This window comes from Pinus tabuliformis, chromosome 7, assembly GCF_031772625.1.
Source record: "Pinus tabuliformis cultivar Carrire ecotype Pingquan chromosome 7, CPIR1, whole genome shotgun sequence".
NCBI classification, from domain to species: Eukaryota; Viridiplantae; Streptophyta; class Pinopsida; order Pinales; family Pinaceae; genus Pinus; species Pinus tabuliformis.
In genome coordinates, this window is record NC_142293.1 from 829635446 (window position 1) to 829658198 (window position 22753).

At 39.0% G+C, this 22753-nt stretch overlaps 1 pseudogene; it reads left to right on the forward strand.

The window, feature by feature from the left end:
* LOC149250184 (ubiquitin-activating enzyme E1 2-like) overlaps positions 1-16699 on the forward strand; it is a 55107-nt pseudogene extending 38408 nt beyond the window's left edge.
* Positions 16700-22753: the final 6054 nt, after the last annotated feature.

A 22753-nucleotide genomic window follows, 5' to 3' on the forward strand; every position in this document is an offset into this window, starting at 1 on the left:
GAATATGATGTATCTCTGTAAATGCAGATCATCCATTTATGAAATTGTGACTTGCAATAGCCCTCTGTGTCCTCTTTCCAATGCCACCAGTTTGATCCAAATTGGATTCTCCAGGGAAAAGTTATGCCAACTCTCCCACAGTGGCCTGATTATAGACTAGTTCAGTAGAGCGAAGTTGTATGACATGCCACGAGTCACTGTTTCGACCTTTGGCTCTAAAAAATATATACAAGAAACTACAGTTCGTCCTCTTTCTGTACCTTCTTACAAAATTTCAATCTGATGCTCAAACAGAAAGTTATGATGATTTTCCGCAGGTCACCTGTTTGGAATGTAATTCAGGAGTCTGCAAAAAGACCAACTTCCTCAGGTCATACCTATGTAAATGTAATGCGAAAAGATCTGAAATTTGGACTGAGGTTTAGTACGATTTCTTCTCAAATGGGTTTTTTTTAGCTTCTAAAACGTCGCAGAAAAAAAGTTATAGCGAAAATGCCACGATGACTTATTTGGAGCAGCGAAACCCTAGAATCCAAAGCTTTGATACCAAATGTTATGAAACCAGCTGACAAAAAGATAGAAAAGATAGATCAATGCCTTAGAATTCAGCCTCTTCGAGGGGGCAACCTCCTTTACATTACATAAATGAACAATTCTTGGATGATTCAAATGACAAAACCTCCTTTCTATATATAGGAGTCTAAGGAGTCACAATATAACCTAGCCAACCTAACAATAATAATAATATAAAGCCACAAAATAATAATAGAGGGATTCTATGGGGCACAGTAATAACAATATGGGTACAATAGGGGCACAACAATATTAATAAGGGATACAACTACAATAGTAATGGGGTAATCACTAATATTATAGGGACCTAACATTCCCCCCCTTTGAAATCAATGGAAAATATACTAACATGCTCCCCATGTCAACAAGCATCCTTTGTCTTCTGATCTTGTGGACCTACCAACTACTTCTTAAGCTGAAAAACTCAGATGCCTCTGATATGATCCAAGTAGCTTCCTTTCTATCATGTGAAGAAGATGTTGAAAATAGCAACAATAAATGCTAAAAATAGCACTAATATAAATAGCATTTTGGGATACACTCCAATTTTAGTTAGTCCCTGAACTAAAATTGAGAATTAAAATTAAAAATTGATCTTAGCAGTTGTTTGTAAAATAATTAATTAATTCATCTTGAGTTAATTAGTTGTAGAAAATCAAACATGAAGTCTATGTGAATACATGCAACAATTTCCTCTTTGATTGAGGAAGTTATCCCTTGATTAAGGAGATCATGATGAGTTTTACTTTGAGTTGTAATTAGTTAGCTCAGTTAACTGAGTTAAGTCCAGTTAGATTAGTTCAAATAGTTTGTTGAACTGATTGCAAGTTCAGTTAGTTAATGCATGCATGCATGTAACTACTGCACTTCAAATAACTAAATATTCTCTCATAAATAACTCATGCATGTCAGTTCAGTCAAAGACCCAGTTGAGATCAGATGATGGGATAGTGTACTATTAGTTGCAGGAATATTCCATTGAGGATATCTCTTGCATGCAGAAGGAGTTCATTCCTTGAGGATTGTGCAGTTATTTTTGAGTTTTGATGAGTGTCTGATGTGGGAATTCACACAGGTGCCAGCATTGGACCCCAGGAGAAACTGTGTAAGGAAATAGGAGGCTTGGAGGATTGGAGGAAGGCATATGTTGTGTCTATTCAGTCTATGAGCTGTATTGAGGGATTGTACTGAGAGATGGATAGATTATGAGCTAAATATTTCTGTAATCCGGACATATTTCCACTTGTATGATAATACAAAGATCGGGGTTTTTAGCTGAGGCTTTCCCCAGAGTATTCTTCTGTGTTCATGTGTGATTGATTTCTCATTCTCTGTTATATGTGTTCTATTTGATCTTTCTCAAAATCGATTAAGCTTCCGCAAGTTTGTTTGTAGAAGTAGATCAAGTATTTTGCTTTAGTATATTGCATTATTAAGTGATCTACAGTAAGAATTTCTACAGGAGATTGAATAGAAGGGAGAGGAGTGTTTACTCCATAACTTTGCCTCAAGCAAACAATATGAATCTCTTGTTGAAACAACACATGCTTGTGCAACTGAGGAATGAAAAATAACTCTCGTTTGTCTAAGTCTCAGCTAGGATTACATTCATAATAGTGCCTACCTAGACACATACACTTAACCTCTAACAACAAGAACAACCATTGCTATGCATGACACCATCAATTGTTAGCTGATGAACAACAAATTACAACACTTAGAAGTTCTTACTTTACAACCATAGAGGGGATCTCACCAATGCATGCCTAAAAAACTCACTTGTATTTCACTTAGTAGACTTCTAATGACAATAAAATCACTGTGATACATTTGGCCCATCAAGAACTAGTCATATAAATTAGGACTCATTTACCAGCACTTGGACTTACAATCTCATACTGATAGCATGAAAACCATACTCTCACAAGGAGTCTAATGACTATAAATACCAATTTAAAATGATGCCAGTGATACCAATTGTTGAGCACTTGATAACAGAGTGATCTCATCCTCTAATCATGCTTCTTTCACCAACAAATATGATGCCTAAAACTAGTTACCAATTAGAACAACATCATAATAGACAATCCATTTATCATATTAGAAACTCAAGATAACATGAAACAAACATCATTAGCCTCTGTCATGCAACACATAACTAATACCAATTAATGATACCAATTTTCAATGCATACTCAAATCTTGACTTGAGTATACTCCCCCTATGGCCATGCTCCCTCTTTGCATTAGAAATTTGTAAGAAATACTTGCTAGAAAAGCTTGTAAATAGATCATCACCAACTACACATGCTCAAACTATCAATTGATTTGAAAACAACATTCAATCAACCACACTATTCAAAAATGAAAGAGGCATACTTCCCTTTATCCTTCAGATGCATTCCTTGGCATGTTCCTTTCTTCTCCTTGCATCTAACTTTTCTGGCTTCCCTGAAGCCAACCCCTTCTTTTCAATGAAGAGGAACAAAAAATCTACTCCCCCTGAGTATATTATCTTCCTTCTTATTCCATACCTACATATTCTGAATTTTATTGACACCATGTGTTGGTTTCATGCATTGAATTTCTTGACTGGGTGGATTTATGCCTAAGCATACAAACCATTATTGCTATTCTTTCTCACTATATTTATTTGGAGATCTTTCATGTCTGATGTTGTTTCTTTTAACTAATTAGAGTCTCTACTGTAGCAGAGATTAACCACTAGAATTCCAGATTATGAATCTTCTTAATCCAACACTTTTTTTCGCTGCCTCCATTCACCATTCGATTTTCCTTTCTTCTAGGTGCTGAAATAGCTCATATGCAGTTCTTTTTGTTGGCTCTCAACTCTATTTGCAACATTCTGGAAAAATAATTTCTTACTAGATTTGCATGTAGCTGCTTTATGCAAAAAATTATTACACCTGTAACATTCAACTTTATTCAAGAAGGGGACAAAATAATTATACTTCAAACTAAACCTTGCGCCTGTCCAATTTCCTGTACTGTAATTTTCTCTATTGTTGTTCTTGGGCCACTAAAAAAATTGTCTTTGAGGTAAAAATTATCTTTGTGCTTGGTTGTTCAAATTGCTCTTAGCAACTTGTGGTTGTGGATGAAACAACGAGTTCCACTTCTGTTGTTGCACCTTATTTTTATTTTCTAGGCACTTGGAGGCAAAGTGCCTTGCATTATTACAACAAAAGTATATAATGGGTTGCATACCTTTATTTTGCCTCCTAAAAGTCCCTTTATTTTGCTGCATTTTTTTCTTTTCCATTGCAGTGTTGTCGGATGTTCTTTTAACCAAACTTTTGGATCCCTTTAACGCTTTTATTCAGTCACAATCATCTTCAATTGTTATGTTGGCCTGAGAGTAGCAATTTCTGGTTTGATTGTCTTTAAACACTTCATAATTCTCTGGTTGATTTTGAATATTCAACACCTTCTCTTTCAATGCTCTATTTTCCTGTTCCATCTTCATATTTATAGCTATGAAATTATTAATCTCCTTAAGAGATGATATGAAATCCTTCTTCAAATAGATCTTTTCATCAATATCTTCCAAGTCACTAGAGGAGAAACTAGATGCACAATGAGTGTCTATTTCACTCTCATCTTGTTCAAGAGTTTGTTCCCTTGATGACTCTAGGGACTCTTCTTCTTCACCAGAGGTGGACCCATTATCTTATTGACCACTTTCCATGTCTTCTATTTCTATTAAGATAGCTCTATGTTCACTACAACTTGATGAGAAATTCTCATTTTCACTAGTACTTGCAGTTGAGCAATTTGAAGATAAATAGTCTATTGTTCTACAAAACAACAAATTACTTGCAGTCTGCATCTCCTATGGGGTGTTGATAAACAATTTGGCCTCTTGATATAGAAGAATCATCACCTAATTCATGATATTCAATGCTATTTGAGTCTTTGATTGAGTCAATGACTTCTCCATCCACTAAGGAAAGCCTCTTAACATCACATGAAACTTGCATTTCTACTTCATAGATGGAATCCAATTTGACCCATATATCCCTCATAGTATTAAAACATATTAACTTCTCAATTTCTACCTTAGAAAACCCTATCTTTATTTCCTTCCTTGCTAATTTGTCAAAATTTTCATTTATTACTCCATACTCCACAGATAGACACACATCCAAATAAAGAGCTTGCAAGTAGATTCTCATCCTTACCTTCCAAGTTGTATAATTTGAGTCATTCAAAGATGGAACCCCATCTAAGGTAATCTAGTTCTAGTTTTCCATGATCCTTTATCTTCCTTCTAGCTGTTAAACTGATCCTCAAGGACATTGGCTTTGATACCAATTGTTAGCAACAATGGAAACTGAGAAATAGTGTGGTCAAATTATACAATTCTTCACAAATTTCACTTTTTAATCGCTTTAACAATTATTGATGGATCAACAACACAACTCAATCATGTATAACATCATAAACATCAAGCAGATGAGAAACATATACATAAGACACCAATATTATTTTTATTACAAGCTTCAACTTGATTACATCATGGCTCCACAAGCTACCACTCGTAGGTTTATCAGCTACCACTAAAAGTAAATCCTATCCCTGCTCGTTTATCAACTACCACTGAAAGGGACTTCTTCCCTTGCTTGTTTACCAGTAAACACTAGAATGGATTCTTACCCCTGCTCATTTATCAGTCTTTACTGAAAGGGACTGTTGCCCCTACTCGTTTACCAGTACCCACCGGAAGGGACTCTTTCCCCTTCTTTTTTATCAGTCTCTGCTAAAAGCGACTGTTGCCCCCAAATATTTACTAGTACCCACTAGACGGTGTTACTACCCATGATCTGCAAGCTACCACTTACCATCCCTATTGATCCATCCTCCATCCATTTTCAAACTCAAATCAATAGGCCTTTTGTAGCACTCTTATGCTCTCTCTCATGAAAAAACCAACAACCCTCTGATGCTCTCGAATTATACTGCATAATACACAATCTACTGCTTGAATTGTCCTTAAACACCCCAACCCTTGCAACCAACTTTTGCTTCTACCCACCAGAACCATCCAATTATGCTACTCGAATTCTACCTTTAAAGAATTACTAACTAATGTTTTTGGATTGATCTTTAGTTATCTTGCTGTCAAATCTTCTACATGAATTAATATTTTTTTCCTTTGTCCTGTTCATTTCAGTCTTTTGGACTGTGTTTGTTGGTCTGGGATTAATCTCCAAGTTAAACTGACCTTTACCAACCTTTTATGCAACTTAACTAAGCTTTTCTGCTTATTTTTTACATTCGGCCTTTTTATAGAATTTAGTAGTGTGCCTACTAATTTTATTTGTAGTTAATTTGGCTTAGCTGCCAAATTTAACTACCAAAAATGATAGTTCCATTGTTCTAAGCTTAAGCTCTCTTCGCTGGCTCCTTTTACCTATTTTCCAACATAGGACCACTCCCCTTGACCTTTGGCTAAATACTTTAGGCACTTAAGCCCTTTGAGCCCTATGTGGGCCAATTTCTTTTTTCAACAACTCTCCTTCTGTTGGTCCCGCTTCTACGTGAAGTGACCAACCATTAGGTAAAGGCCAACTCTATTTTGTTTCTATGTGAAACAATCTAATGATCTGGCGCTCAACCGCTCCTGGAGCCTTCACGACTCTTTATATCTTTGTGCCTTTGGTTTCTACTTGTGGCATAGGGCCATGTACATGCTCTTATCTCATAGTCCCCAACACCTCGGTAATTTCGTTTGTGTGCGCCTTTGTAAACCCAACAGGGTCTATCAAATGGGTCGATGTGTCCCGTGGGGACTACCTAGAACCCTTTATAATCCGTGGCCCAGTTCCTGCTTCCCGATGCCTCTGCTAAGAACTATTATCAATCCAGTCGAGGTAAATCCTATGCAAGGAGCTATCCTATGGGGTGCTCCTGACACTCTTCTCATTGGATGACCGTTGTCATGTTGTCAGTGTCAATGTGTCCTGGTGCTTTCTTCATGTTAAAATTGCTCTAGCAACATAGTGAAACTTTCAGACTATTTCCAGCGGGATGACGTCACTTACACCAAGTGTCGACTTGTTATTGGTGACATGTGTCACCCAAAGATGGGCCATTAGGGTGCCCAAAAATGCCAAATATACCTACCATGTGTCACACTCCCATTGGATTTTGCTGATATCACCATTCTCTGTTGTCTGGACCAATGATATGTTGCCATCTGTCCTATGTCAGAGAGTAGAGAGAAAGGTCCTCTGAGGCCTTGTTTTGCGACCATTTTCCTTTATAATTTTATTTTCCCAAAAACCACCAAGTTAAGCCCTTTCCATGACACCACTCCTAAGTGGATTATGGTTTCAGAAGGGTGCCCCCAGGGTGGATCTCCACAGTTGATCTACGCGATCAACTGTGCGAGAAACCACCTCTCGTGACCAAAAAATGCATTTAAAGGTTTGTCTCTAGTGCCATCGGGAAGTCGCCACGTGGCCCGACTCTTTCCTCCCGAGGCTTAGTCGTTTGTGCCCTACAAAATCTTTCGGGGTGCACCCGCTTTCCTGCCATCATCAGGCCAGCCTATATTTTGGTGATCCAGGTGGATCTTCAGACACAATGGCATGGAATATCTCAAAATTTAAAGTGGTAGAAAGACAAGTATCTTGACATTAGATCGAAGTGCTCGTTGCCTTGATTCCAATGGTGTGAACGACATTCCAATTCGAGTCTGGATGATGAAGTTATCGCGAAAATAGTTTGCCTTAGTTTCTTTGAAAAAGGAGGCATTTCTTATAAAAATGGGTTTTAAGCCTTATAAAGGAAAATTGTAATCGGAGAAGTCAAAGGCGGGCTTAAGGCAAGGGCAGCTAAATCCCCAATTAACGATCTTCGACTAATCGCAATTGGGGGCAAGCGATGGCCAATATTGGGACTTAAGACATGCAATTAGTGATTGCGATCGGCGATCGGACAATCAATCAAATCAGCATCAGCGATCGGCATCAGCGTTGGCATATGCCATATGGAAGAACCCTGGGCCGTTGCGATTGCGATATGCTGATAGAAAAGTGCTATCTCAGCCATCAGATCGGAAAATAGATCAACGATCAAGATCATATCGGCGATTGGCATATCAATGATCGGCATATCGGCGATCGACGGATCGACGATTGACGATCGACAGATCCCCGCGACAAGGGCCATTGAACAGTGTGATAGTGATTTGGGATAAAGGGCCAGACCCGATGGGTTTATAATCCCGATTTCATATATTTTAAGTCTAGTTAAAAGGCTTTTGGTTAGATTTTCTTATGTTTCTGTGTATTATCGCTTTGAGCGGAAAAAGGCCATTTTTGGGGTTTTGTTGCGCCTGCTGATCCTTCCATCTAAACAGCTTCTATTCTAAACATTCGACCCCCCAAATTTAGCAGCATTGTAACAAAATCATGGTTATAAAACATGATGCACGTGGAAAAGTGCAAGGGGAGAGGATTTTTGGCACCCAGTGCGAGGCAGAGCTTGCAGGAAAGGGCGAAAGTGCATTTTGTCTAAATTGGACAAATCTTATATGTTTTCAGCCCCTCTCGATGCCACGGACGCAATGGTGCTATCCATTTCTTTATCTGAGTTCTCCATTTCTCATCCATTTTGCAGAATGGAGGTATAAGACTACTTTTATGTAACTAATGATTGTATTCTCTTCTTTTCATGCCATTTAATGAATGAAGGCCTCCCCATTAATTGAGCAGGGCTCGGAGATGTAGTCCAAGTTGGATGAACTCCATTATCAAGTCTTGTTGTCTTATTTTCATGCCTTATGTGTTTCTTATTCTTCTCTCATGTGCACATTAAATTTCTATGCTAAGTTGCAATTTTCATATGTGATTCTTTTGATACATCTATAAGCAAAGGTCCCTGGATCAAGTGGTATCAAAGCAAGTCTTTTTAGATGTGAATTACATGTTTGTATGCTAACAAGAAACAGGCTCCGAAGAGGTGAAGGAGAACTAGAGACTTTCGATCCTGAAGCGGGGCGTGCACATCGAAGGAGAAATATGGATGAAGAGGCTTGTATTGAGGAGGAGTGCAATTTCCGTAAAACCTTCTATTCAATGGCAGAGAATGTCGGTCAGTTGCTTTCAAGGCTAGAGAAAGTAGAAGATAGAAATCTAGAAGAATAAGGTTCAACGCATAGAAATGGTGAAGAATACCCCCCTCCTTCTCCTTCCACGATTGAAAGTTCTTCTTCCTCTCACCACCATAATCATAGAAATCCCAGGGATGCATCTAAGAAACAATTATTTAAATTAGATGTTAAATTTGATCTTCCCATGTTTAATGGTGAAAGTAACTTAAAGAAGCTTAATAATTGGATTAGGAAGATTGAGGTCTACTACAGGATTCAACAGATTGTTGAGGATGAGGCAAAGATTCAGTTGGCCTCTCTACAACTAAGCAATACCACTCTCGTTTGGTGGGAGAACAAATTGCAGAGAAGTAAGAATGTGGGTAACCTCTTTTCCTCATGGCTTTATTTTATCTCTGTGTTAAAGGAATAGTTTTATCCCTTGGGTTACAAGAAAAAAGCTTTAATGAATTGGCAGCATTTAAGGCAAGGCAAAGGTTAGGATGTTCAAAGTTTTACAGAGGAGTTTAGAAAGCAAGCACTTAATTTGGGTATTGCACTTGATACACCTGAAGTAGTAACTAAGTACATTGGATCGCTACATAGTTACATTAGGCATTCATTATTGTTGTTTGAACCAACCACTATTGACTCAGCTAGCGTAAAGGCAATTCATATTGAGAGCAAGGGCAAAAATGAAAGAGATGATTATTCTAGAAAACCACCGTTCAAACCTCCCAATGGAAAATCTAAAGAAAAATGGAAAGGAAAGGAGAAGAAAATGGCAGCAGCCAAAGAAGGAGAAAGGTCGTATTTCAATCACTGCAAAAAGGAAGGTTACTATGATGATCACTGTTGGAAAATGCACCTAGAAAAGAGACCAAAGAAGTATGGAGGAAAAGGCAAGCAGAAGACAGTGGCAATTGCACAGCAAGACCTTGGATCCGATTCAGGAGATGAAGCGTTGATCATAGCAGCAAGAATAAAAGGTACTCTTACACCTCATGTTAATTTTGAATTGCATGAAGGCACCAGTTCTGTAAATGAGTCCCTTCCTAATGATGGAAAAATAATTGAACTATTTCATATCAGAGTTGTTGTAAATCATACTAAAGTTGAAACTCTGTTTGATACTGGATTTTAAGCAAACTTAATCACAGAATCCTTGGTAAAGAAACTTGGCTTAGAAACAAAAGCACATACGAAACCTTACCCACTTGGATGGATAGATGATAAAGAAAAATTGAATGTAACTAAGCAGTGTAAAGTAAAATTTGTGATCGCTTCTAAGCTGGTGGATGAAGTAGAACTGGATGTGATCCCATTGGATATCTGTGGCATGGTGTTAGGGAGTCCATATCTGTATCATAGAAATGAAATCTTCTTCTGTCATGAAAAAAAATACCAAATCACAAAAGATGGGGTAGGATATATAGTAAGGGCTCATCAAAATAAAATCAATGCCAGCCTTGTAAGTGCAGGACAAATGAAGAGGTTGGTGAATTCCAGTAAGGGTTGCATGCTTATGGTTGTAAGGGAAAAAGAGGTAGAATTAGCTGATGCTTTCTAGGGTTGTGATCAGGAACATAAACAAGAATTATGTGAATTAATTTCTAATTATGATGAGTTGTTTCAGGAACCGAAGGGATTACCTCCGAAGAGGGAAATCCAACATGAGATCCATTTGCAACATGACGCTCCTTTACCAAATATTGGCATGTACAGGATGTCGACCATTAAGATGGAGGAAATCAAAAAGCAGGTGCAGGAATTGCTGGACCAAGGGGTCATTAGGCCGAGCACTTCTCCATGTGGCTCACCGATTGTCTTAGTCCCAAAGAAAGACGACACATGGAGGATGTGTGTGGATTACCGCGCACTAAACAAAATCACGGTGAAAAATCGCTACCCTCTTCCACGCATTGATGACTTATTATATTAGTTAAAGAATGTTGTTTATTTCACCAAATTGGATTTGCGTAGTGGTTATCACCAGGTCCGAATTGCAGAGCAAGATGTGTGGAAAACCTCTTTCAAGACCAAACAGGGGCTGTTCGAATGGATGGTGATGCCATTCGGACTTTCCAATGCTCCAGCCACTTTTATGAGGGTCATGAATGATCTCTTTATGCCTTTCATTAATGAATTTGTTCTTGTATATTTAGATGATATACTTGTCTTTAGTAAAAGTTGGGTTGAACATGTGTGTCATGTAAAGAAAGTGCTTGATGTATTGAAAAATGAAAAACTCTATGTAAAATTGTCAAAGTGTGAGTTCAGGAAAGTCTCTTTGGGTTACCTAGGTCATATTGTTGGTCATGGTCAGTTAAAAATTGATCCTTCTAAAGTTGAAGCAATTTTAAATTGGCCTAGGCCTACTAATGTAACCGAGGTCCATAGATTTTTAGGTGCAGTCCAGTATTGGAGGAGATTTATTGCCAATTTCTCTATTATTGCAACACCTCTGCACACATTGACAAGTGTGAAAAGGGTCTTCCAATGGGGAGGAAGATAGTAGAAGTCCTTCAAAACATTGAAGGAAAAGATCAGCACCACGCCAGTATTAGCCTTACCAGATCTCCAACAGCCATTCGAGATCGAAACAGATGCCAACGGTTATGCCATGGGAGCTGCACTGATGCAACAAAAGAAGTCGATATGTTACCATTCTGAGAAGTTCTCTTAGGCTGTGATAAATTATCCCACTTATGACAAGGAGCTTTATGCCTTGGTGCAAAGTGTGAAAAAGTGGAAACACTACCTGATTGGCAAGGAGACCATCATCCATACGGATCATCAACCCTTGCAATATCTTCAGTCACAAACTAAGTTGCAGCAATCTCGTCATTTTAGGTGGATGGGTTTTCTTCAATAGTTTCATCTGGTAATAAAGTATAAGAAAGGCACTAGCAATCAAGTGGCTGATATGCTATCTCACCCTCCTATTTCTGCTTTTGTTATTTTTCATAATGCTTCATTGTCTTTTGAGATTTATGCTGAACAATATGCTAACGATGATGACTTTAAGGAGATTTATGCAAAACTGACCCATGGTTCACAGGTGGACAACTATCAATTGCGAGGGAAACTGTTGTATCATCTTGGTAAATTGTGTATTCCCACAGGGGAACGAGTACATGTAATCTGAGAGGCCCACACCTCTCTTATGTCTAGACACTTTGGTGTCGAAAATACTTTATGTCATGTACAAATATATTTTTTTTGGCCTCATATGAAAAACATTGTGACTTGCTATGTAAAGGGTTGCGTGATGTGTTCTGTTTCAAAGCCCTTTAATAGAAAATTCGAGCTCTACACACCACTCCCTATTCCGAGTCATCCATGGGAAAGTGTGTCGATGGACTTTGTAGGAGGTTTGCCTTTGTATAGAAAGGGTCATGACTATTTGTATGTCGTCGTTGACCGTTTTAGCAAGATGTTTATTTTAATGCCTTGTAAAAAGCAGATCACTGCAGAGCAGACTACTTATCTTTTCTTTCAACATGTTTGGGTCCATTTTGGGTTGCCCACATCGATCATGTCAGATCGGGATTCTCGCTTTCTCTGAGAGTTCTAAACCAACTTGTGGAAGATGATGGACACCAAGTTGAAAAGAAGCACGACATTTCATCCACAGATTGATGGATAGACAGAGGTTGTCAACCGCACCGTGGTACACTTGTTACGAGGCTATTGTGGGAAACATCCTAAGTTGTGGGATGAGCATCTCCCATATGTGCAGCATTCCTACAACTGAGAAGTGCACTCATCTACACAGCATTCACCATTTGAGACATGTTTTGGTTACCTGCCAAAGGACCCTTTTGATATGGTCTTTGGAAGGGAAGATGACTCCAGTGGACGTAATGACAGGGACAAAGCTCAGCAGTTCATTCAACGAATCTAGTTGATTCACCAAGTAGTACAAGAGCAGTTGGAGAAAATTCAAGCCCGTTACAAGGCTCGACATGACAAACACTAAGTCAACCATCAATTCCAAGTGGGTGACAAAGTGTGGTTCCACATCAGCAAGGACAGGATGAAGGGAGAAGGGAAGAAGTTGCGACCAATCTGGTATGGTCCATTCACCATTTTGGAGAAGATTGGAAACAATGCCTTTCGTCTTGATTTGTCGATATATATGCAAATGTACTCCATTGTGAATGTGGAGAACTTAAAGTTGTATGAACCACCATTTATTATGAACACCGATGAGGTGGGCACAGTTCCTGCAATTGATGATTTTGCACCAGAATATCTCGATGAGTTACTTGAGGACATCATCCTTGATTGAAGAACTAGGACTCCATGGCGAGGAGATGTGGAATACCTTCGAGTTGGTTTCAAGGGCATGCACCCCAACAAGGAAAAATGGTTGGAGAAGGAAAGACTGAGGGAATAATTCCCTCACTTGCCAATTAACTAATGAAAGCTTTTGGCAGTCCAAAAGCTCCTCAATGGGGGGGATTGATCCAGGTGGATCTTCGGACATAATGGCATGGAAAAGCTCAAAATTTAAAGTGGTAGAAAGGCAAGTATCTTGACATCATATCGAAGTGCTCTTCGCCTTGATTCCAATAGTGCAAACGGAACTCCAATCTGAGTCCAAATGATGAAGTTATTGTGAAAAGAGTTTGCCTTAGTTCCTTTGAAAAAGGAGGTATTTCTTATAAAAATGGATTTTAAGCCTTATAAAGGCAAATCACAATCAGAGAAGTAAAAGTCGGGCTTAAGGAAAGGGCAGCAGAATCCCCGATTAGTGATCTCTGACTAATCGCAATCAGGGGCAAGCGATGGCCGATATTGGGACTTAAGACATGCGATTAGCGATTGCGATCGACGATTGGATTAGCATCGGCGATCGGCGTCGGTGTATGCCATATGGAAGAACACTGGGGCGTAGCGAATGTGATATTTCGATAGTGAAGTGCAATCTCAGTCGTCGGATCGGAAAACAGATCAACGGTCAAGATCATATCGGCGATCGACGGATCGACATATCGACGATCGGCGGATACCTGCAACAAGGGCCATTGAACAACACGATAGCGATTTGCGATAAAGGGCCAGACCCGATGGGTTTATAAGCCTGATTTCATATATTTGAAGTCCGGTTAAAAGGCTTTTGGTCGGATTTTCTTATGTTTCTATGTATTATCGCTTTGAGCATAAAAAGGCCATTTTTGGGGTTTTGTTGCGCCTGTCAATCCTTCCATCTAAATGGCTTCTATTCCGAACATTCAACCCCCCAAATTCAGTGTCATTGTAACAAAAACATGGTTATAAAACACAATGCATGTGGAAAAGTGCAAGGGGAGAGGATTTTTGGCACGCAGTTCGAGGCAAAGCTTGTAGGAAAGGGCAAAAGTGCATTTTGTTTAAATTGGACAAATCTTATATGTTTTCAGCCCCTCTTGACGCCATGGACGTAGTGGTGCTATCCATTTCTTCATCTGAGTTCTCCATTTCTCAGCCATTTTCTAGAATGGAGGTATAAGACTCCTTTTATGTAACTGATGATTGTATTCTCTTCTTTTAATGCCATTTAATGAATGAAGGCCTCCCCATTGATCGAGTTGGGCCCAGAGATGTAGTCCAAGTTGGACGAACTCCGTTATCAAGTCTTGTTGTCTTCTTTTCATGCCTTATGTGTTTCTTCTTCTTCTCTCATTTGCACATTAAATTTCTATGTTAAGCTGCAATTTTCACATGTGATTCTTTTGATACATCTATAAGTAAAAGGTCCCTAGATCATGTGGACTCTGCCTTCGTCCTATGGGAAGGCTCTCCATTGTTGTTGTGGCTTCCATGTATGCCTGATCGCTAAGACTTGCATGTCATTTTCCACATCTATCGAGTCGCTAAAATTTTTGCACCGTTAACACACCGCTAGGGTATTACCTCTAGGTGGGCTCCACCTATGACCAATGGGACTGCTTCCCACTTCTTCTCATAGGGGCTCTGCCACCATATATATTGATTTTGGCATTTCTACCAACTTTGGTTGTGCACCAAAGCTCATCCAACCTCTGCTAACTCTGTAATAGTTTGACTTGGGGTCACCAACTTTAATTGGCTCTAACTTTCACACCAGGAGGCCATTTTCAAACTTCTACATACCAACAACAAAAAATTCTGAGCTCTTTCCATTTATGTGGGTTCCACATATTTCTGAGATGATATGCTACTCCAAAACTAGCTCCAAATTCCCTTCACCATTCTCATCCATGATGATTTTCTTATGACTTATCCTTTGCCATGCTTTTCCTTTCCTTTCCCAATAATGACAACACCATTTATAGTGCTTTGAAATTTCCATGCTTTCCTTTTCCAAAAATCTTTTCCATGGCCTTTGCCTTTGCCAACAATGTTTTCCTTTGCCACCAATGACAACATATTTACCAATGCAGTTGTCTTTTCCAATCTTTGCCAATGCCTTTGCCTTTTCCTTTTCCATCAATGACAACATATTTCCAACATGGACAACTTCTAGAGTCTATTTTCGATTGTTTGGTTTCACACCGATGTCTAACATTTGAAGATTTCGTCTCTTGGGCTAGAATCAAGTAAGTAATTAAATTCCCTTTCCTTTTCTCTTCCCTCCCTTTCTATGATTTTATACTTTTCATTTCCATGATTCCATCTTGCATTCCAACAAATCTTAGCACAACTTACTATTTACAAAAAGATCAAATTTCACTAAACTAGATTTGCAAATCATTGACTCATTTAAGTATTCATGTTTAAGGATTATTTTTCAAATCGTGTGAATCAACTTTCAACTTCCCCGAGGATGCAAGTACAAGAGAAGGTGCACCATTCTAGTATACTCCTTAGTTTTTCCCAAAGCCCCTTGACTTTTCTTCCCATGATCCCATTCACATGTCCCTAATTCTTGCAACCTCCATTTTAAAAGCTAATACATATGGCATTCCCATATCCATTCTCGACTGGGCTCCAAATTCAAATTCAAATAGATTCATGCAGGTGGTTGACAAAGTTCATATTCCAATTTTCAAGACAAAAGAAGGGATGACAATTGTCACATATGAGAAAGCTACATATGTGAACCCTTCTTCTACATTGTATGATGATGATGATGATGCTAAACTTATTGACAAATTGATCACCACACTGCAATGTGGTGTTCAAAATCCGCCTTCAGGATTTCACATGAATCCAATTAAGTTTGAAAAGGTATTCTCTAAATTTTCTCATTAAAGATCCATATTATCCTCTACTAATTACACAACTTCTCCTCCCTCAAATAAAATATTATCAATTCAACACTATCCATTGGAAGAAAAACCAGTCTAAAATTTTCGTTGTTGCTTCATTGCAATGCAGGATGATGATACAAATTATCACATGGATCTTATTGTTGGACTTGCTAATATGCGAGCAAGGAACTATAACATACCTGAGGTGGATAAGCTCAAGGCCAAGTTCATAGCTGGCAGAATAATTCCTGCTATTGCAACTACCACTGCCATGGCCACTGGTCTAGTGTGTCTGGAACTTTACGAGGTTATATTAGGCCACAAGGTTGAAAAGTATTGCAACAATTTTGCAAACTTGGCACTCCCTCTATTTTCTATGGTTGAACCTGTTCCCCCACATGTAACTAAACATGAGAATCAAACCTGGTCTCAATGGGACTAATGGGTCATACATGGAAATCCAACTGTGCAAGACCTTTTGGATTGGTTCCAAGATAAAGGCTTGGATGCCTACAATGTGTCATTCTGTAACGCATTGATTTACAACAACTTATTACCCAACCACAGAGAAAGATTGGATAAGGTGATAGACTTGGTAAAAGACATCTCAAACATAGAGATAGCTACAAACACTCATCATCATTTAGACGTTGATGTCTATTGTGAAGATGAAGATGAAGATGACATTAATATACCCACAATATCCATATATAGTCTTCCTAACTATTCTAGCTCAATTATGCAAATTTTAAATTTCAAAGTTTTTATAACAATAGTCAATAAATAAAACAAAACAAAATTACATAAAAATTTTACTTCTTTTTTCTATATTACTCTTTCCTATGCTACTACCTTATAGCGTTTCCTTTGCAACATGTAATACAATGTATAACACTATATATATGAAATATTGCTAAATAAACCAGAATTTGATTAAACACTCGTTATACAAATGAAGGACCATAGGGGTTTATAAGCACTCCATTATGCAATAAAATAAGATAATGTAATCCTCATGGGTTATGAACGCAAAGGTGGCCGCAGACCAACGCCAGTTTCGGCAGCTCTTGTGACCATCCACAGCAACCACCTAGGTGTTGCCCCATGTGTAAATTGATTCTATAACCATCAACAATCCGCCAACAGGGGAGTTAATACATTCACCAGAGTACTCCCAATTCCATATCTATGTAGCATGACACGAAGATGCATTGTATGTAAATTCAAATAAAAAATGACATTACTTATCCCACTAATTCACTCCAGTCATAATAACTAAATTGTGTCATGCAATATTCTCTGCCATTTACATATTATGGCGACATTTAGTATGTGCAATGTTTATATTGGAAATATTTCAGAAACAAGGTTTTGTTTCAACTATTGTTTGAATGCAGGGAATGCTATATTCCAACGAAATTAATGATATTTTCCACGTAGTTCAAACAATATGGATCAACCTTACATTACAGGATCCCGGATAGCAATGACTCTCGCCAAATGGCAACTTATGCCAACACCACATCATAGGAAAAGTGATTATGTCTCGAGTGATTGTTATCACCAAGATTGGTGATAGGACAACTCTAAGATCACCGCCATATCACTATAATCATGGGATCAATTTTTTATTGAAAATGCATGTGGTATGCACCAGCTCGGTAAATTAGATCATTAAATCTAAATGTTTGATTATTTGGGAATTTATGAGGAACACAACATGAAAAACAATCTATTCACCAAACCTCGAGGTACGTAGGGTTTCATTTTAGTTCAACCAAAGGAATCTGGCGTGATAGGAATTCTTGAGGCTGCGACCATGAGTTCAAACTGTTTTTCTGTTATTATTGTTTCAGATCTAGTTTAAATTTAGAGTAACTACAAAATATAAAATTTTGTAGTCTCTCTTTTATTTTTAATCTGATTTTTTTACAATATATTTGTTTGGATTTTACTGATAATTTTGGATGTTTTTTTAATAGGGTTTAGGGTTTATTGTAAGTGATGGCGATTTGGATTTGCAAATTTGTAGGGATTGGAGTGATAGGGTAACAAGGGAGATCTCAATCTTTTGAATTAAATTATTTTATTATTTTTATTTTTTTCAGAATGAAAAAAGCATTATATTCCATCATAAAATAGTTATATTTTTTTCCATGGCTATAACATCCAAAATAACAGCAATATTAGAGCTAGTATAGGTACATATCAGCCATCATGCAATCATACAAATTTATATCCCTATAACTAGTCCATGTAGCAATATTCAGATCTATAGTAATAGTGGTTTTCAGAAAGATCTAATATAACAGTTATGGCATGTATAGCTGATAATAGACATTGTATGGAATTCTGAAATATTGTAACTAGTTAATAGAAAACAAAGAATATCAGAGAAGATCAAAACTGATAGTCAAAAAAAGTATATCTGGAATAGAAATGTTGTCCTGGTAATGGCAGCTTCCCGGCCTCAAACCAAGTGTCACCCATCTTGATCTCTATGTGAAGTCCATCCAGTTTGTCCATGATGCCTTTTTTGGAGAGACTGTCCGCATCTATATTGAACTCCCTGCTAATACACTGAATTGAGGAGTGTTGGAGTGAACTCCAGAGTGTTGTGATCTATTGTAACCAACCTTGTAGTGAGGATTTGCATATGGTAGCCTTGCCGCGGACATAGTCTATGATGATCTTTGAGTCCCCGAAAATGTGAATAGATGGAATATCTAGAAAAAGAGCAAACCAGAGAAGACCCCATAATGTTATTGCCTCTGCGTTTGTATTGGTGCCTTTACCTGCACCCCAATGAACATGATATGTCTGCTCAGGTGAAAAAAGAATTATGAAACCTCATCCACAAGTGCTGCAGTGTGATGCGCCATCAAAAAAGCCCGTAGGGTATATGATCTCTGGGTCTGTTTTAGTTTTTTTAGACTTTATAGTGGGTATGCCCAATTGTAGTTCCGATGAGATTATGCTTCTAATTCTTTCCAATACCAATGCACTCTTTTCTCTGTAGTCGTTGAATATAATGTTGTTCCTCCATCTCTATATCTCCCAAAGGAAAATAGGAGGAATATAGCGCCATGTATTGTGTTGTTTACTCCACCATTCAAGACAATCAGTTATGCAAGTGAACTGTGGGAGTTGCAATCCATATGTGGCATCCAGATTTTGCCAGATTTTAGAAATCGTAGGACATATGATGAACAGATGCCAATTATCTTCTTCTACACTCCTGCATAGAACGTAAATCCCGGGACTGGACCAATTTATTTTTTGAAGGTTTGTCCGTGTTAATTTTTTGTTTCTCCATACTAACTAGAGAAAAAGAGTGTTTTTTGTGGGGATGTGAGAATTCCAAAATTTGGATAACTAGCATACCTCAAGTTGAATGGCATACCAATAAAAAAGTTTGTGATATGTATTCGCCACCATGATGTTGTCACCCTTCATTTTGCCTCGCCACGCAATCGAGTCACTTTCTGAGTCCCTGTGGATCTCGGTTAGCTGTAGTTGCGTGCAAATATTTTCCCATTCCACAGCAGGTTGTCCATGCAGTCCCAGCTCCATGGAAGAATTCCAAATTGGGCAACTGTTATGCCAAGTCAAAATGACTTGTTGCCAAAAGAATATGCCTGAGTCATTAAGACCATGTAGGAGGGGGTCCGAGATTGCGTCAATATCATCAAGGCCCCAGATGCAATCCCGTCCAATAGCAATGTGGTGTCCAGTACCCAGTTTCCATGTAAGCAGTGATAGAAAATGATGACTGATCTTTGTAAATCTGTGCCAAATAGAAGAGCCAGTGTTGCAGCCAATACATCCCCTGCGCATCCAGACCCTAAAGTCAATGTCTTTAAGGTATTTATGTTTTATGATTGAACTCCAAGTGCCTTCTCCAAAGATCCTGCGCCATAATGATTTAAGTAGAAGAGCATGGCCGAATTTCTTCAAATGTAGGATGCCCCAGCCTCCCAGCCACTTCGGCATGGAAATATGATCAAGTTTTGTGAGATGATATTTGTGCTTCTGCCGCATGCCAGACCAGAGGAAATGAGCAATGATCCCATTTAATGTTTTGATAATGGTGATGGGAAAATGGAATAAGTGTGCCCAATACACACCCATTTGAGTTATCACAGCCTGAGTAAGAGTGAAGCACCCTCCCATAGAAAGGCATCTAAATTCCCAGCCCGAAATTTTCCAATAGAATCGGTCAACAAGCCACTGCCAGTCTAGGATCCTGTAGTTACATGGCTTAATATGGAAGCCAAGATATTTCATCCCACCAGACATGTTCTCGGAAGCAATCCCAAATAAACTAGCAATGTAATCAGTAATATCCATATCGCCTTGATCATGAACAATAGAAGATTTACTTTGGTTCATTATTAAACCAGTTGCATTTCCGAATTTAATGAAAATATGGAAAAGGTGTAGCCAAGAAAACCTGTTGAGGATCCCCATGATGAGCACGTCATCGACAAAGAAGCTATGGGAGATACAAATATTTCTGCTGATGTGGAGTGGTTGAAATTGGCCTTCCGCAGTAGCATGTGAAATGTGAAGACTCAATCCATCAAAAGCCAGAATAAAAAGGAGGGGTGATAGAGAACAACCCTGTCGAAGTCCCCTCCCGAACTTGAAGAATGTCATTGGGTATCCATTAATAATCACCGCGAATTGAACATTTGATACGCATGCCATGATCCACTCAGCAGCAGAGGACTGAATACCCACCTTATGGAGGACCAATTGCAAATAACCCCAATCCAGACAGTCAAAGGCTTTTTTAAGGTCCACCTTCATGATTGCAGCACTTAATTTCTTAGTATGAATAGAATGCAGACATTCTTGTGCGATTGCAACAACATCATGTATCTGTCGATTTTTAAGAAAATCAAATTGTTGTGGGGAGATGAACGAGGAGAGGGTGAGCCACATATAGTTTGCAATGGTCTTAGAGATAATTTTATAGACAAGATTACAGAGTGAAATGGGGCGGAAGTCTGAGAAGGTATGAGAAAGAGGCTTCTTCGGAATCAATGCAATATAGGTGGAGTTTAAGAGGGGATGAACATATCCCTGTACCTGGGATTCTTCAACCAAGTTTACCAAATCTATTTGAAAGAGGTCGAAAAAATGAGTGAACAGTTCGATGGTCCAGCCGTCGAGGCCGGGGCTTTTGTCACCTTTGAAAGATTTGAGGACCTCCATAATTTCCTCTGTCAAGATAGATTTGTAGAGGGCCCAATTAGCATCGTCATCGAACATGTTGGGGTAGTGTTGAATCCCCCAAATTTTATCCTCAGGGTAGTCCAATGTTCTTCGGCAGTAGGCTTGCTGAAAAAAGAGGTGGCGACCTGACTAATATCATTTTGTGAATGGCACTTATTTCCATCTGAATCATAGATCTCCCATATAGAGTTGGTTCAACATATGTAATTTGCATATCTGTGGAAGAACTTGGTGTTCCGGTCTCCTTCCCGGATCTAGATAGCTCTGCTCTTTAATTTCCATGTAGTCTCCTTGATGTGTAGTAGTTTCTGCCTTTGTGATTCCAGTGCATGTATGCGACTTCAAATGTCATCCGGGAGAGTGTCCAGATAAGTGGGGGTGGATCTCCAGGAGTTCCTTTTTAATAGTTGCAAGATCTCTATTCAAATTTCGCTTCTTCCTTATCTCCCACTGCTTCGTCTCCTTCCACATGATCCCCAACTTATCCAGAAAGAACCTCATATGGGAGGGATGCCGAATCACATCTCTATGCCATACCTCATTTACAAGATCAATATAATCGGGATCCTCCAGCCAAATACAGTTAAATTTGAAGGGAAAGCCACCACGGTACTCGTCCCGGTGCTAGTGGAGAGTGATAGGGTGATGGTAAGATATGTGGTAGTTGATAATATCAGAAGAAACCATCCCAGGCCGCTCGATGATTTGTTCATGCAGGAGGAAGCGATCAAGTTGCTTTGCAATATAACTCGCACCCGACCGTCTGTTATCCCAAGTGGGAATAATAGTGGAGGGGAAATATCCACCAAATTATGATCCATGATAATATCCTTAAGTCTGTCCGCCATGACATCGGCTCTTCTAGTGCTTCCCCAGATCTCATGTGAGCCGACAGTGCAGTTTAGATCTCCCGCCATGACAAGAGAAGAAAGGTCAAGTAACTCTGACTCAACCAGATGTTGCCAAAAGTGCTCCCGATCACGGTAAGGATCATATACATTGAGTATATGAATGTGGCCCAAGAGGCTACAAATGTGTCCAACAAGGAGAATCCCAGCAAAATAGGAGAAAGCCCTGACCTTGACCCATCTGGGATCCCAGATAGTGATCAGACCACCTGAGAGATGTGTGCATCTATGGCAACCATGTGCCAGTCCGAAAGCATTTTCCAAAAATATTCAATCACCTGGGGAGCAATGTGCATAGTTTCTTGTAGAAGAATGATGTAGGGGTGTAGGGAAGAGAAGAGATCCTTTAGGGCTAGAAATTTAGGGGCAGCCCCAATCCCCTCATATTGAGAGAAAGAATAAAGGTCATGTTTGTCCTTGAGCGGGCTTCCGTGCTCCAAGGGCCCGAGTAGGGATAGAATCAACAATGGGAACATCAATAAGGGAATGAGAATCAACAGGACTGAAAGATGGAAGGGGACATGGTCGTCCACGAAAGTGCCTGTTTTCCCATGGATTTTTGCGGTGGACGGTGATGTTACCAACAGATGTAGGGCTGATGTGGGGGGAAGAGGGGCCAGGCGGTTTGTGGATGGTGAGTGACCGGAGGTCCAAAGTTTTCTTCTAGAGGAGGAAGTCCAGGTCACTGTCCA